This window comes from Tachysurus vachellii, chromosome 12 (assembly GCF_030014155.1).
Source record: "Tachysurus vachellii isolate PV-2020 chromosome 12, HZAU_Pvac_v1, whole genome shotgun sequence".
NCBI classification, from domain to species: domain Eukaryota; kingdom Metazoa; phylum Chordata; class Actinopteri; order Siluriformes; family Bagridae; genus Tachysurus; species Tachysurus vachellii.
In genome coordinates this window covers 8,227,211-8,243,506 of record NC_083471.1, presented here as the reverse complement: position 1 = coordinate 8,243,506, position 16,296 = coordinate 8,227,211, and positions in this window count along the sequence as shown.

Sequence of the window (16,296 nt, the reverse complement as noted above, 5' to 3'; positions counted from 1 at the left end):
CACGTATACCTTGTCTTGTTATTGTTTCAATTGTTATCAGTCAAATAGTCCCTTTAAATGGTAAATGCGGTCGCCGCGGTCATGCAGACCTTGGCTTGGTATTGTTACAGTTGTTATCAACCAAATGGTCACTTTAAATGGTAATCGTGGTCACGTTAACCCTTTGTTAATGGTGATCCTTGATGTCCTGCTGCCATTCCCATATTTATAATTGAATCAAGTTTATACGTTTAGAGTCCTAAACGTATTACCATATGATACTTAAACCTTTTTAGGAATGAGCTCTTTTAGATGTGTACCTTGGAGTGGAATTTGGGTGCAATTTCTGTAATTTTTTACAACATATTTAAACTTAAAGAAAATAAGTACACAATATTTATGTTAAATGAACTCAATATTTATTATTCTCTTCTGTCATTTTTTTAATTACACATAAGTCAAATCCTTTGACTTACTACACTTAAAAACATACTCAAAACTTAGTTTTTGTGGCAAATTATTGCCTCAAATATACTGAGTTAAACCAACTAATGTTACAATGTTACATTGAATCAGTATTTTCTTGCTCTTTTAAATATTAACATCACTGTTGTCAACGACGCGGGGGTAAAAACGGACCCAAACGCAGGACAGCTTAACAAAAACGGGGATTTAATAAATTAAAGAAACACGAAACAAGACACAGACATGACGACGACAGGAGACAATAGGATTCCACGCTGCACGAAGCAACGCGGCTCAATTAAATAATACAAATAATCATTATACACAAGGGACAGGTGTGCAGAGGCGGGGCAGAAAAGACAAGGGCAGGGCAGACACGTGAACATGAAACATAAACAAAAGGCACATGGCCAAAGTCCAGGCAGAGTCCTGACAGAACCCCCCTCCAAGGCGCGGCTCCCGACGCGCCAAACCGTCCTGACAGTCCCGACGGGTCCAGGAGGGGGGAGCAAGGCACACGGCGAGGCAGGTGGGGGGAGCAAAGCACATGGCGAGGCAGGTGGGGGGAGCAAGGCACACGGTGAGGCAGGTGGGGGGAGCAAAGCACATGGCGAGGCAGGTGGGGGGGAGCAAGGCACACGGCGAGGTATGTGGGGGGAGCAAGGCACACGGCGGCACAGCCAGAGAGGGCTGAGCGACGTCCACAGCAGAACAGAAAGGCCGAGTGATGTCCACAGCTGAGAAGGAGGGCCGAGCGACGTCCACAGCCGAACAGGAGGGCCGAGCGACGTCCACAGCCGAACAGGAGGGCCGAGCACAACCCCCGACGCACCACGGCCAGACCCACCTCCCAGAACCAGGAAAAGGGGAGGGAGGGCAGGGAAAAAATAAAACCTCCACAGAACAGAAAAAAACTCCAGTGGGCAAAACACGGGCCTGCAACACCCCCCGCGGACAGGAAGTGAATGCGGAAAAATGCGGAAAAATGCGGACCGATGTCACCAAAACCCGCAAAGTCCAGGGAACTTAAAGAAAATAAGTACACAATATTTATGTTAAATGAACTCAATATTTATTATTCTCTTCTGTCATTTTTTTAATTACACATAAGTCAAATCCTTTGACTTCACTTAAAAACATACTCAAAACTTAGTTTTTGTGGCAAATTATTGCCTCAAATATACTGAGTTAAACCAACTAATGTTACAATGTTACATTGAATCAGTATTTTCTTGCTCTTTTAAATATTAACATCACTGTTGTCAACGACGCGGGGGTAAAAACGGACCCAGGACAGCTTAACAAAAACGGGGATTTAATAAATTAAAGAAACATGAAACAAGACACAGACATGACGACGACAGGAGACAATAGGATTCCGCGCTGCACGAAGCAACGCGGCTCAATTAAATAATACAAATAATCATTATACACAAGGGACAGGTGTGCGGTGTGCAGAGGCGGGGCAGAAAAGACAAGGGCAGGGCAGACACGTGAACATGAAACATAAACAAAAGGCACATGGCCAAAGTCCAGGCAGAGTCCTGACAACTGTGTTAAATGGCAATGACAGACAGATATGTATAAATAAATATATATATATATATATATATATATATATATATATATATATATATATATATATATATATATATATATATATGTATACTGTATATATACTGTATATATAAAAATAGATAAAATGCAAATGCAAGTCCAATAGGGTAAAGGTGAATAGAACAGCAACTTTGAAATTACAATATCATGAACGTGCAAGAACCATTTAATACTGCCCAGCTCTACTAAACAACCCTCAAGAACAAGAGATGCATTAATACCAAAATACCATAATACCAAATAACACGTTCAAAGGCACACTGTGCAGTTTGTGATAAAAAAAATCCTGTAAATTAGTGCAGCAACCTTTTAAGGCATTATATCACAGAAGGAAACCACATTGAACTACAGTGAAAATGCCAGGCCATACAGATTTCTCAGATAATTTTCTACATACGCATCAACAAGTCATTCTTTAGACTCTGTAATTCCGGTGACAGTTTACCATCTTCCATACCTTTTGTAAACGTTTCCGGTCTGATGAGCAACAATAACTTTATCTGTAGTCCTCTAAAATCTCCATTGTTTTTGCAAAGATCCTCTTCCACAAACACCCATCATGAACATCAGACTGTGATATATCTCTGTTCTTTAAATTAAATTGGACACTCATGGAGACCTGATTGTCATCTCCTTGACTGAAATCAGATGGACTCTAATTTGACCTTGAAATTAAATACTAAACATAGAGGTTCACATACTTTTGACTCTCACAGTTAGATAATATCAGAACATTTTCCTGAATAAAAAAATTACCATACATATATATATATATATATATATATATATATATATATATATATATATATATATATATATATATATATATATATATATGTATATATTAGTCATAATCAGTCATAATCAGTCATAATGTTATGCATGATTGTGTACAGTATACAGTGTAATCTGAAGGTTTGTGAACCCTATATATATATATATATATATATATATATATATATATATATATATATATATATATATATAGGGTTCACAAACCTTCAGATTACACTGTATAATGTACACAATCATGCATAACATTATGACTGATTATGACTGATTATGACTAATTATGGTAAGAAAACAGCAGTAGTATGCAACGAGTTGTTGTAGGTTCATTCATTCATTTTCTACCGCTTATCCGAACTACCTTGGGTCACGGGGTGCCTGTGCCTATCTCAGGCGTCATCGGGCATCAAGGCAAGATACACCCTGGACGGAGTGCCAACCCATCGCAGGGCACACACACTCTCATTCACTCACGCAATCACACACTATGGACAATTTTTCCAGAGATGCCAATCAACCTACCATGCATGTCTTTGGACTGGGGGAGGAAACTGGAGTACCCAGAGTAAACCCCCGAGGCACTGGGAGAGCATGCAAACTCCACACACACAAGGCGGAGGTGGGAATCGAACCCCCAACCCTGGAGGTGTGAGGTGAAGGTGCTAACCACTAAGCCACCGTGCCCCCCCTCAGAGTAATTTATGAGCTTTTATTGCAGACATAACACTTATTTCTTCCTGCCTAAATCTTCAAATGTTCACTGCTGAAGAGCAGAGCACAAAGATGACCAACGGATGGCAGTTCAAAGAAGGTGTTATAGTCGGATCGGCGGATCCAACTACAGCGATCCCATGTGTCATGGGCTTTCCATGCAGATCTATCCCAATAATGCACACCACCAAGTGAGACACAGATAAGGTGTAGGGTGTCAGGATGGATCAGGTAGGTCCATAAAGGAGAAGAAGAACTGGGAACTCAGTACACTTGTAGCTCGGGAGTGGCATGTATAGCTCGACAGAGAGAGAGAGAGAAAAAGAAAGAGAAAATGAGAGAGAGAGAGAGAGAGAGAGAGAGAGAGAGAGAGAGAGAGAGAGAAATTATAAGGTATGCTTGTAATCATATGATGTTTAAAGACAAAGTACATTATGTTTAAAGTGCAGACAGGGACTCTGCTAAGACTAGCTATGACAGCATAACTAAAAGGGAGAGCCAGAAGGTGACACAAACCTAAGGACTTCCTTGGACATAAAGCTCCAATCACTCCACAGTCAGCAAACCAGAGTGACTTGCAAGGGTGGCAAGGTAAAAGCATCCAAGCACGCTAGTGCACCAACACTCTATGCTCAGGAACCCAGATCTGCTCCTCTGCTTAACTATGGGGCTCTGTAAGAAAAAGTCTGCCCCCTGCTGTAGCCTTTACTACTTGGGGTACTACCAAATGGCCTGCAACTGTTTTCAATGTACGCATGGTGTATTTAACCAGTGTTGTCTCTGTTCTATGATGAGGGATGAATACTGAAGGCTACATATCAAGAATGTTATTCCTATGTAGGTTTGAGCATATCTGCTGTGCTACAACTTTTTCTAGGATCTTGGAGATAAAGGGGAGGTTTGATATTGGCCTATATTTGGACAGCTGACAGGGGTCAAGGTCAGTTTTTTTAATCAGGGGTTTCATAACTGCTAGTTATTAGAATAAGAATTTATTATTTTTAAAGGGGGATCAGTAGTTACTTGTATTATCTGTTTAAAGAATCATGAAGGTAAGTTAGTAAAAATTGAGAAAAAGGGAAAATATATCAGTATAATTAAACAGACAGTCAAGAAAATTATAAAAAACAGTTTGCAAACAGAAACTACATCACATATACATCAACAAAGGTTTATTAAATTAATTAATTAACTGTAATGACTAAAATACATTATTAATAATTGACAGAAACACAGAAATCTGTTTATTTCAAATCTGTTAAAAGTTGTTTATTTGAATGCTTGTCTAAAGTTTATAATCTAATGAGAGAAAATGTTTTTTTTTTCAACATATAACAGATGTTGACAAATCAAATGTTGCTGAAAACTATTTTTTCTGTATTAATACAATCCAAAAGACAGTCAAATTAAAAGTCACTAAATCTTTCATATCATTTTCATATCAGTTTGTTTGTATAGATAAACAATTTTCCGTAAAAATTTGTTTCTTAGTACAGCTAACATACAGGTATATGAGCATAAAAATATGAGGTATAAACAAATATATGAGCAGTGTGATGTTAGTCAAACATGTGACTGCATGGAGAGAGGGAAATATTATTCACTTATGCACTTTTTATGTATACATTATTCATGTATTCTTACATCACATAATCTATTAACTCTATTTCATTCAAAAAACTTTAAGCTAAAAGACAATCTAAATGATTCATTTGAAGTATATATAAGTATATATTTGATTATATAAAGATTTGTGTGTATATTTACACAACGCAGGTGAATTCTGATTTAGCAATATTATCAATGTGTCTTCAGAATTCAAAAATCAAACCCTAAATCACATCTTAATTGATCAACTACATTTGGGGTAAAGAGGCATTTTAGACAGATAAGTGAAATATACAAAATATTTTTGTATCAACCAAAACAGTTTTCCCATCACTACATATTCTATTACATTTCTAAAAGTGAACTCATTACTCACTCTGAATATGAAAGAAAGAAAATCTAGAGCACTGCAAAATTAAACAATTTTAGACTCTGCTAAAGAGTTCTTTCTATCACTTACTGTTATTTTCTTTCTTTTTATAAAATACAATTCCATCTGTTTGCTTTCTCCATTTCACTATGATGGTCTCTGGCATCCCCTGATCGATTAGTTTCTGCTTTATCTAAAGAAGAGAATAAATAAATTATTATTATAATGCAGAATAGTGACAATAATCTCCTGTGTAAATGCTATAAATATGCTACAGAAACTGAACCCAACAGTCTGACTACAATACAGTATGTCAGTGTCAGATGCTGATGATGATTCAGGTTCTGTATGCAGCAATGAAAAGGAGAAAAAGTATATTATAAATGGAGTCTTGAGAAGGATGAGACTCACCTTCTCCAACATTGCCTCCTTTAGTGCAGGATCATTCACATCCTGACTAGACTGAATCTTCACTTTTATGATTTGTCTTATGATTACTGGATATAGAAAGACACACACAAGCACAAACAAGTTGAAATGTTTAAATATTAGTGTAAATGTTCAAATAATTATTTAAATATGAGACTGAATGAAACTTTAACTCACCTGAGTAACAGAAGAAAGGCATTATGTCTGAGCACTGTGCATCAGCAGCCTGACTATTACTTAAATAACCACAGCCTTCATTCCCCAGGGTATTATCAGGTTCTCCAGACATCCAGCTGATGGTAGAGAAGATGGTACCATCTGGCCACCTCCAGCCGCCTTTGTACAGACCAATCCAAACCAAGCCAGGGTTCAGTCCTGCTATAATTGAGATTTCTTTTGCATCTCTAGCACTGGCCAGATCTGTATGATCTGCTCTGCAGTAAGACTGAGCTGCAGACCATGTCATACTTTGAGAGATGTAAATGTACCTTCGATCACCGCTTTTTCTTTCTATGAAAAAAAGCATATGATTACCACTTAAGTAAATAAAAGTTAAATGTCTAATGTTTATTGATGTTTATAAATGTCAATGCATCATTCATTAAGTGCAATGAATGTCACAGATAATTAAGATTCGGTGTTTTAACTGTTGTCATTAAGATTCCATATGTATCAGATTTTTCTATTTAAGACTAAGCACACACAGTCTATAATGTTTTAATCATACAGGCTTCTTTACAAGAAAAAATGTGTTGTTCCTTACTATCAAAGCACACAAATGGGTTTAAGAGGTCACATGACAGATCACTCCAAGCATCTTTATCTACTGCACCACATAATTCATTTTCCCACAAGTCGTCAGGCTGTCCTGGTTTCCACAGTGTGTTCTGTGTTACTAGCTCATTTCCCATGGACCAGCGCCACCAGATGTCAGTGTGCAGTCCAATCCAAGCACTGGAACTGAATTGTTGTATCTGTACTTCATTCTGAAACTGAAGCATGTCATCACTGGTTTTGATGACGGCCAGATCAGTGTATCAGCCTGAGCATCACTCCATGTTTTCCCCTGCCGGATCAGAAAGTAATGATGAGGCACAGACAGGACGAGAGGGACGAATCCTGTGGAGAAGAGGTTTAAAGGTTTTAATTAATTTAACTATATTGTAATTATTCCGTATAAAAGATATTTTTCTTCAATTTTCTTCACACACTCTCTCACCTATGAAAAACAGGAGTATGAACAGATGCTGCTCCATCACTGATATGTTCAAAATCACGAAGAAAAAAATGTGATTAAAAACAGTGACTTTAGTAAAATTCATAAGTATCACATCACTACATGTGATTCTATCTGAATAAAGAGAGCACACACCCAGCATTAGACTCTTTATCAGTGGATCTGATTCTTATGCTCTAGACTTTGATTCATGATTCAACTGTAATCACCTGCTGGTGTAATGATCTCTGTACAGCCCTGCTCTGAAGAACAATATACTAAAATATTTGTTATCCCACATGTCAAACTCTATAAACCATTTCCATAATAAAGTGTTAGGAAATAACTGATGTATTTCAGTAAAGAACAGAAACATACCTGAAATGTGAAGGAAGTAAACTCTCAGCTTTTATAGACCTCAGTGTCTTTCAGAGATGTTCTGCAGTATCTAACTATGTAAGTTACTATTTATCTTGTTTTAGACTTGATGACTAAATGCAAATCTCTTCCTCCTCCTTCATTTTTACTTTACAAAACAGATTGGATGTAAATCTGAGAAAGACAGGGCACAACTGAAAAAGGAAAAAAACAGAATTCTGGAGATGTTTATTCTTTAGTGTGTAATTTGAGAAAGAATTATACAGTTCCGTTTTAATTTAATTTTTATACAGCACAAAGAAGATCTCATTATACTGAAATGTAACCATGGATACAGCCTCATAAGGACAGCTTTGGGAATCTGAAACACTGCCAACTCTATTATTTACAACCACAAGGCAGAACTGGTTCAAATCAAAGTACAGTATAGGGTTATGAATGTCATGGATTTATCTAATGATCAGATCATAACAAAGCTAGGAGATCAATAAGTATATTTCTAAAAATAGCTTACAAATGAAATCTATGAAAGTGTGAACATCATTATCCGCCCCATTGGTGTTAAACTACATTAGATCTGGCACAAAAGATGAGCAAGAGGAGGTGATGAACACAGAAATAAACACAGTTTAAAATATATGAATTATATTTTCTAACAAGTCTAACATGATTTACTTAATTACTTACCTAATTTTAAAAGGTGTAATTAAGATTTAAGCAAAATATTACAATTACAATAACAGCAATTGCTTTACTGCTTCATGAGTAACATTCTTATAATAAGAGTTTGTATTATGTTACAAGGTTGTTAAAAATTCTGAATTTTTCTCTGGCCTTCTCTGGTTATTTTGTTAATAAATGAACTGTAACCGGGTTTGTCTATAGTGAGGGGGCATTCACAGACACACATTTAAGGTGTACTACAGCACTTAAATTTATAATCTCATAAATCTGCTGTGTTTCTAACAACTTCATCAATTTTTACATTCACATGGCTACAAAAAAAACACATTCAGGGTTACACAAAACATAGAAACAAAACTTAAACATGACAGCAAACAACGGCAAACATAGCAAAAGTTGTGAATAATGACTCAACAAACAATTGATACATAAGGAGGGGTATAAATAACAAGCAACATTAGGGGTAATGGGAAATATGTAAACTCATACAAGACATAATCACATTACGATAACAATGAAAGTTGTAATGAAACGGAGTACAAATACTTCGTTACTGTACTTAAGTAGAAATTTCACGTATCTTTTCTTTACTTCGCTATTTAAATTTATGTCAACTTTCACTTTTACTCCACTACATTTCCTAGATAAAATGTATACTTTTACTCCGATATATTTCCACTAAGTATCTTCGTTACTCGTTACTACAAAATAAAATCAGAAGAAATATGTGCGACTACAATAAGGGAGGTATGGCGAATCACTGCTGCTAGATTGCATTACGCTCCGCAAGCTCTATTTCAGCGTAATCAGAGCCGCGTAGGGCAAAGTTGCGTAGGGCCCCGCAAATTGCGCAAGGCCCCGCCTCCCCCTGCCTTATTTTTAATATATGAATATGAATATGAATGCACATCCCTCAGTAAATAATACCCATCAGGGATCAAGTATTGCTCTCATGCATACTATAAAACACAGTGATACGGTATGGCAAGCCATTTTAGCTTTTATACATTCACATGATATGGATTTTTGATATCAAGAATTCAGTTTTCAATACTTAAAATGTAAATATTAAGAGTGTGATTTCTAGTAGTAACCATATTTTTGATATCAGGAATTACATTTAAATTCAATTGCTAATATTCAACTCAAAATTCTATTTAAAATATTCCATTTAATAAAGATTTGTTTATACCTCATTTAATTCTGTATTGTTTTACTCTTTGACCAAGAGATGGAGCAAACTTTTTTTAAAAGGAGGGAGGTTTGTAGTCAAGTGTGAATGTGTGGCATATGGTTTGCATGGCTCACGGGTCAGGTAGAAGGGCCCCTTAGCAGAATTTTGCTTAGGGCCCCAGGGAGTAGGAAGCACAACTGAAACCGCCATGGAAGCACCTACTGGAGGACCTCCCGTTATCGTAGACGACCACCCCGACAATAGTGGTGAGCTCGGTGAACAGGGTGAAGAAGATAACGTTATACACCCGTGGCCGTATTTGCAAGAAATGTTTCTGTACATTGGAATGAAAGATTCTTCCTACCGGATGAAGTGCCTCTTTTGTCTACCGATAATCACTGAAATTTTACTTTTTACTTTTACTTCAAATACAGTAATACCTCGAGATACGAGTTTAATTCGTTCCGTGACCTTGCTCGTATCTCAAATTGCTCGTATCTCAAAGCAATTTTCCCCATTTAAATTAATTGAAATCCCATTAATCCGTTCCAGCTCGCAAAATTCCACTCCAGTTTTGTTTATGTGTTTTCAATATGAAAAATGTACAGTACCTGTATTTATAAATGACAAATATTGTATAAAAACATACAGTAATAAAAGAGAATTTAAAAAAAAATAAACTGGTTTTACTATAAAGTGTATTATTTACATTGGAGATAAGACGACTTGGGCTAACGGAAGATGCGCACAAAGGTTGAGGGAGGAGTAAACAGGCGGAGGAGTTAGGAGGAATTTTGTCTCATACGTACACTTTTACTTTCGTTCACTTACTCGCTACTGTACACTCTAAATGCTACTTTACACTTAAATGGATCTTAACTAAACTTCACTAAAATTAACAAACTTAACTGAAAATCTCTTAAGTTAACTGAACTTAATTGCTACAATTTCTGTTTTCTTTACATTAATTTCTCTTAATTTTCTTCATCGTTTTTCGCTTCACTTGTTTTTGCCTTTTTTGTCACTCTTTCCTCACTAACATCTGCTGGTCGTTTTAATAGAAACCTGTCCATGGAGGTTTGTTTCTTCCTCCCTTTTAAAATGTTTCAGAAATGTGTAAGGCAAGTGTCATTAAACAACGCTGATGCACGCAGCCCCTTTGCGACTCTCCATTGGAAATGAATGACTTCCGGTTTATCGGCCGTCGTTTGTCGTGTGCAGTGTGAAGGCAGCTTTAACCGAGTGAGACGCGGGAAGCTGAGGTGGGGGAAACAGAGCACACGTGGTTGTTGGGGATCTTTGTTTCGGCGGTGGCAGCTCGGATGCTCGTATCTCAAATATTTGCTCGTATCTCAAGCCAAAAATATGGTCGAATCACAGCTCGTATCTCAAAAAATTCGTATGTCAAAGCACTCATATCTTGAGGTATAAATATCAGAAAATGACTTTTGATACTTAAGTACAGTAAATATCAGATACATTAAGACTTTTACTTGAGTAATATTCTAAAAGGTAACTTTCACTTCTACCAAAGTCTTTTTCTAGTACGATACTTGTACTTTTACTCAAGTATTGCTTTCTAGTACTTTATACAACACTGGATAACAATACACCTGCCAGTGCCAACCAGTGCTCCAGCAGGACATAATCACAGTCTCTGACAATGAGGTTAAATGTGTTATAATAAAGTATGTTATAATTACTTTATAAATACTGTTAGAATTATTTAATAGTGGGTGGATGAAACTGGATAAGATGGAGCACATACTGCAGACTTAATTTAACCATGATGGAACCTTTAGGAGAGGTTCTAAGGTATATCTTCTTTAAGAATGGCCCAACATCCCACCACAAACACATTCAGGATTTGTATGACAGCTTTCTCAGAAGCTTTAAAGCTCTCCTAGAGGAACATGGTGTATCAGCGCCTTATTAGTCCTTGTTAGTAATAATATGTTATTATGTGTTTCCATTATTTTCTACATTCCATCTGCATGAGTGTATAATCTACCAAATCTGAAAAAAAATCATAAGTTTTCTATGAGTTTCTTTGGTTAAAGCTAATTTGTGGGCATCTAGTACTTTATCTAGGACTGACGTCAGTGCCAGTCACAGGCAGATGGTGAGCTGAGCCTCGGCCGGTGTATTTCCTTACTAAATGAACTGTAACACAGTTTGTACATTGTTGACCTTTGGAACCCTGGAATAATTTGAGTATATTTCCCTTTCTTTACTATGTGGCTTCAAACATTACACCACTAAATACATTTATACATATTTCATAATTTAATATATATAAATACTTCTGGAATATATTAAATACCTTAACAGTAAAAATATATATTTGAATGTCTCTCAGAAACATTTGCTAGACATAGTAGTGTGGTGTTTGTGAGGAGGAGAGAGATATATCCCAGGGGTAATTGATAGTAATTGTAATTTTTAATTTAATTTCATTACAGTTTTTGTGGAGCTCATTTTATTTCTTTGTACTTCTCATTTGAGATATTTATTAATCTCCTTTTGTGAATCTCTGTTTAATTATTGCTGGTACTCGTTGTGTTTATTTGTAGATTTATTGTTATCTATTTGTCTTTCTTATTATTTATATGAATCCTCTGTTAATTTTCACATATTATTCACACTGCCACAGACCAACTACATATAGACTGTCTGTCTCTCTCTATCCCCCTGTGTTCTGAAAAACAAAGAAGTGCAAGACAGAGTGGTTTGCAAAAGCCATTTTGCCTGAAGAAAGACAAATAATCAGCTGAATTGTTTCTTGAAGTATTTCACATAAAGGTGGTTTTAACTCTATAATGTCAGGAATAACTTATTTTTGATAGCTGGATTTCTGGACCTATGAACAGTAGGAATTAATTTTTTTCTCATATTTAAAAAAGATTATTTACTGTGTTAAAGGAACTAGGAATTGCTATTTATTTTCTAGTAAAATGTAGGTATAAAAAGATTTGTGTGTATATTTTCACAAAGCAGTTTTGGTGAATTAGGATTTCATTACAATTTAGCGACATTATCACAGAATTCAAAACTCAAACCCTCAAACAGATCTTAATTGATCAACTACATTTGGAGTTAAGATACTGTACATTCTACACAGCTAAGTGAAAAATACAATGTTTTATATAAATAATTTTGTATCAACTAAAACAGGTTTCACCATCATTACAACTCATTAGGTTTGTGAACACATTTGTCACTCTAAAAATGCCTAGAGCACTACAGAATTACACAATTTCAGATTCTGCTAAAGACGGTGAAGAGTTCTTTCTATCATTTTATGTTATTTTCTTTCTCCTTGTGAAACACATTTCCACATTTCTGGTTTTTCTCTCCATTTCAGTTGCTCTCTGGCATCCCTGATCCATTAGTTTCTGCTTGATCTGAAAAACAGGACTTTTATTACTTACTAATACATGGCAGAGACTCAATGTGAAATCTGTAAAAATGCTACTGAACCCAACAGTTAGATTACAGTACAGTGTGTCGGTGTCAGAGCTTGATGAAGACTCTGATTGTCAGGACTCAGCCCGGACTTTGGCCACGTGCATTTGTTTATGTTCCTCGTCACGTGTCTGCCCCACCTTTGTCTGCTCCTCCCATCTCCATACACCTGTTTCCCATTGTCATTACCTTTGTCTATTTAACTGCACCGCGTTGCCTTGTGCAGCGTGGAATCTACTGTTGTTTTGTCCTGTTGTCCTGTCTCTAGTCCGTGTCATATTTTGTGTCTTTTTGTTATTCAACCCCGTTTATTTTTGCTATCCTGCATTTGGGTCTCTTTTATCCCCGCGACTCATGACACTGATGAAGTAGGTTACAAGTGGAGTCTTGAGGAAGAGAGCGTTCATATCCTGACTCGACCAAACCTTTACCCTTAGGATTTGTCTTTTGATTGCTGGATATAGAAATGTTTAGACACATACAAACGCAAACAAGTTTAAATGTTTACATATTAGTTTAAATGTTCAAATAATTATTTAAACATGAGACTGAAAAAACTATAACTTACCTGAGTAACAGAAGAAAGGCATTATGTCTGAGCACTGTGCATAAGCAGCCTGACCATTATTTATATAACCAGGGTTTTCATTCCCCAGAGCATTGTCAGGATTTCCAGACATCTGATGTTAGGGAGGCTGGTATTGTCTATCCAGTTAAAGTATTTTTTAAATCCAGATAAATTAAATACAGGTTTCAAATTCTTTGATAGTGGTGATGTCTCTAGATGAAAATCTTTACAAACAGTAAAAGAATAACACAACTTCCACACCAGAACTAAAATGCAACCTTTAGAATCTGTTATACCGTTGAGTTTCCAGATAGTTATTTGGTTTACTGGATAGGTTACTTCATTAACCCCATCTCCTCTCCCAATTCTGCCTACTCCTAAATGATCTGCTGTAAATGATTTGAAGTAATCTAAAATATCCAAATCATAAACTAAATGATGTGTTATTCTTATATGACTGCTCCCCCAAACATTGTTAGTAGTAATTCCTCCTTGCTCATTGAGGTGGATAATGATAATGAACATTGTCATCCTTAACAATTAGAGATGTTTCAGAGACGTTCTATTTGTAAATTTGTCTTCTAGACTGGATGACTAAATGATTTAAAAATCAGATTGCATGGAAATCGGAGACAGACATACTGAACTGTAACCATGGACACGGCCTCATAATGACAGCTTTGGGAATCTGCAACACTGCTGACTCTTTTTTTTTTCACAACAGAGCTCTGATTTCATTCAGATATTCTGCAAGTCATTGTGTATTAACAACAAATTAGTGCTTTAATGTCGGAGGTGTTATTGTGTTTTTAGCTTTGTAGGTGTTTTAAATCTGATTCAGCCGATACAGGAAGCAGGTAGAGGAAAGACAGCAATTAGGTGATGTGCGAGAACTTGGGGAAGTTCACAATTCAACCAGATACATTCTGGGTCAGTTGAAGCAGTTGGATGGTGCACAGGGGCAAATGTAAGATAAACCGTCATAACTAAGTCTGGTTAGCAATGTGAGCAAACTGGTCAGGTGCAAATTCAAATGGTTTGACTAGAGAGTTCTCAAGGCAGAAGTAAACATGGCTTCGAAAGACATGGTGAGTTGATTCACAGTGCAGAGTACAATGCACATTGCTTTTAAGTAAAATATTTATAATAAATTATAAAAGTGTGCACTAGGTCTAACAGCTTCTTAAATAATCAGAATTCTTCCCTGAGCTTCGTTGGTCAAAGGTTATTTGCTTGTATATTTGTATAGTACTCATTGAATATTTAAACATACAGATGGTAAATCTCTGCCAGTGAATTGTTTTAATAAATGAACTTCAACAAGGTTTGTCTATTGTGATGACATAACTACAGGCATTCATACATAAATATCCATCCATCCATCCATTTTCTACTGCTTATCCGGGGCCGGGTTGCGGGGGCAGCAGTCTTCTGGGGGAATACCGAGGCGTTCCCAGGCCAGCCGAGAGACATAGACCCTCCAGCATGTCCTAGGTCTTCCCCGGGGCCTCCTCCCGGTTGGACATGCCTGGAACACCTCCCCAGGGAGGCGTCCAGGAGGCATCCGGAACAGATGCCCGAGCCACCTCAGCTGACTCCTCTCGATGTGGAGGAGCAGCGGCTCTACTCTGAGCTCCTCCCAAGTGACCGAGTGCCTCACCCTATCTCTAAGGGAGCGCCCAGCCACCCTGCGGAGGAAACTCATTTCGGCCGCCTGTATCCGGGATCTTGACCTTTCGGTCATGACCCTTGCGGCTCAGCTCTTTCTTCACCACAACAGACTGGAATATCGACCGCATCACTGCAGAAGATACACCGATCCGCCTGTCGATCTCCCGCTCCATCCTTCCCTCACTTGTGAACAAGACCCCAAGATACTTAAACTCCTTCACTTGAGGCAGGAGCTCTCCACCAACCTGAAGGGGACAAGCCACCCTTTTCCGGCTGAGAACCATGGCCTCGGACTTGGAGGTGCTGATTCTCATCCCCGCCGCTTCACACTTGGCTGCAAACCGTCCCAGTGCACGCTGGAGGTCCTGATTTGAGGAAGCCAACAGGACAACATCATCTGCAAAAAGCAGAGACAAAATCCCATGGTCCCCAAACCGGACTCCCTCCGGCCCCCGACTGCACCTAGAAATCCTGTCCATATAAATAATGAACAGGACCGGTGACAAAGGGCAGCCCTGCCGGAGTCCAACATGCACCGGGAACAAGTCTGACTTACTGCCGGCAATGCGAACCAAACTCCTGCTCCGGTCATATAGGGACCGGACAGCCCTTAGCATATATATATATATATATATATATATATATATATATATATATATATATATATATATATATTCATATTTTCAAATTTTCATATGTTGATACTGCTCTTATATGTTTATTAACAAAAATATATTTTTCTATGTCTTTCATGTCCTAGTAATGGTAAGAGTACCATGGTAAGAGAGATATATCTCAGCAGTAATTGCCAGCTAAAAGGCTTTTACTAAATATTACACATTGTTAAATTTTAAACATATTGTCATATATATGTGTGTGTGTCAGGTTCAGCTATAATCTCTGAGGAAGTAAACTGATTTTAATATTCAGCAAAATGATGACACCTCTATAGCTCTACTACTGAAATGAGAGTAGATTTTGCACCAATGAGGGAGAATTAATTTGGCACAGAGAAAGTTCTTTATATTCATGACAGGAATCTCTTCTTTAAGTGTTGTTATATTATTTACACACACATTCATTAAGATTCTTTTTCAATTGGTGAAAAATATAATATATGGTTTATATTTTATTTATTTTTAAATCTTAAAATGTTAACTTTTATGGAGCAC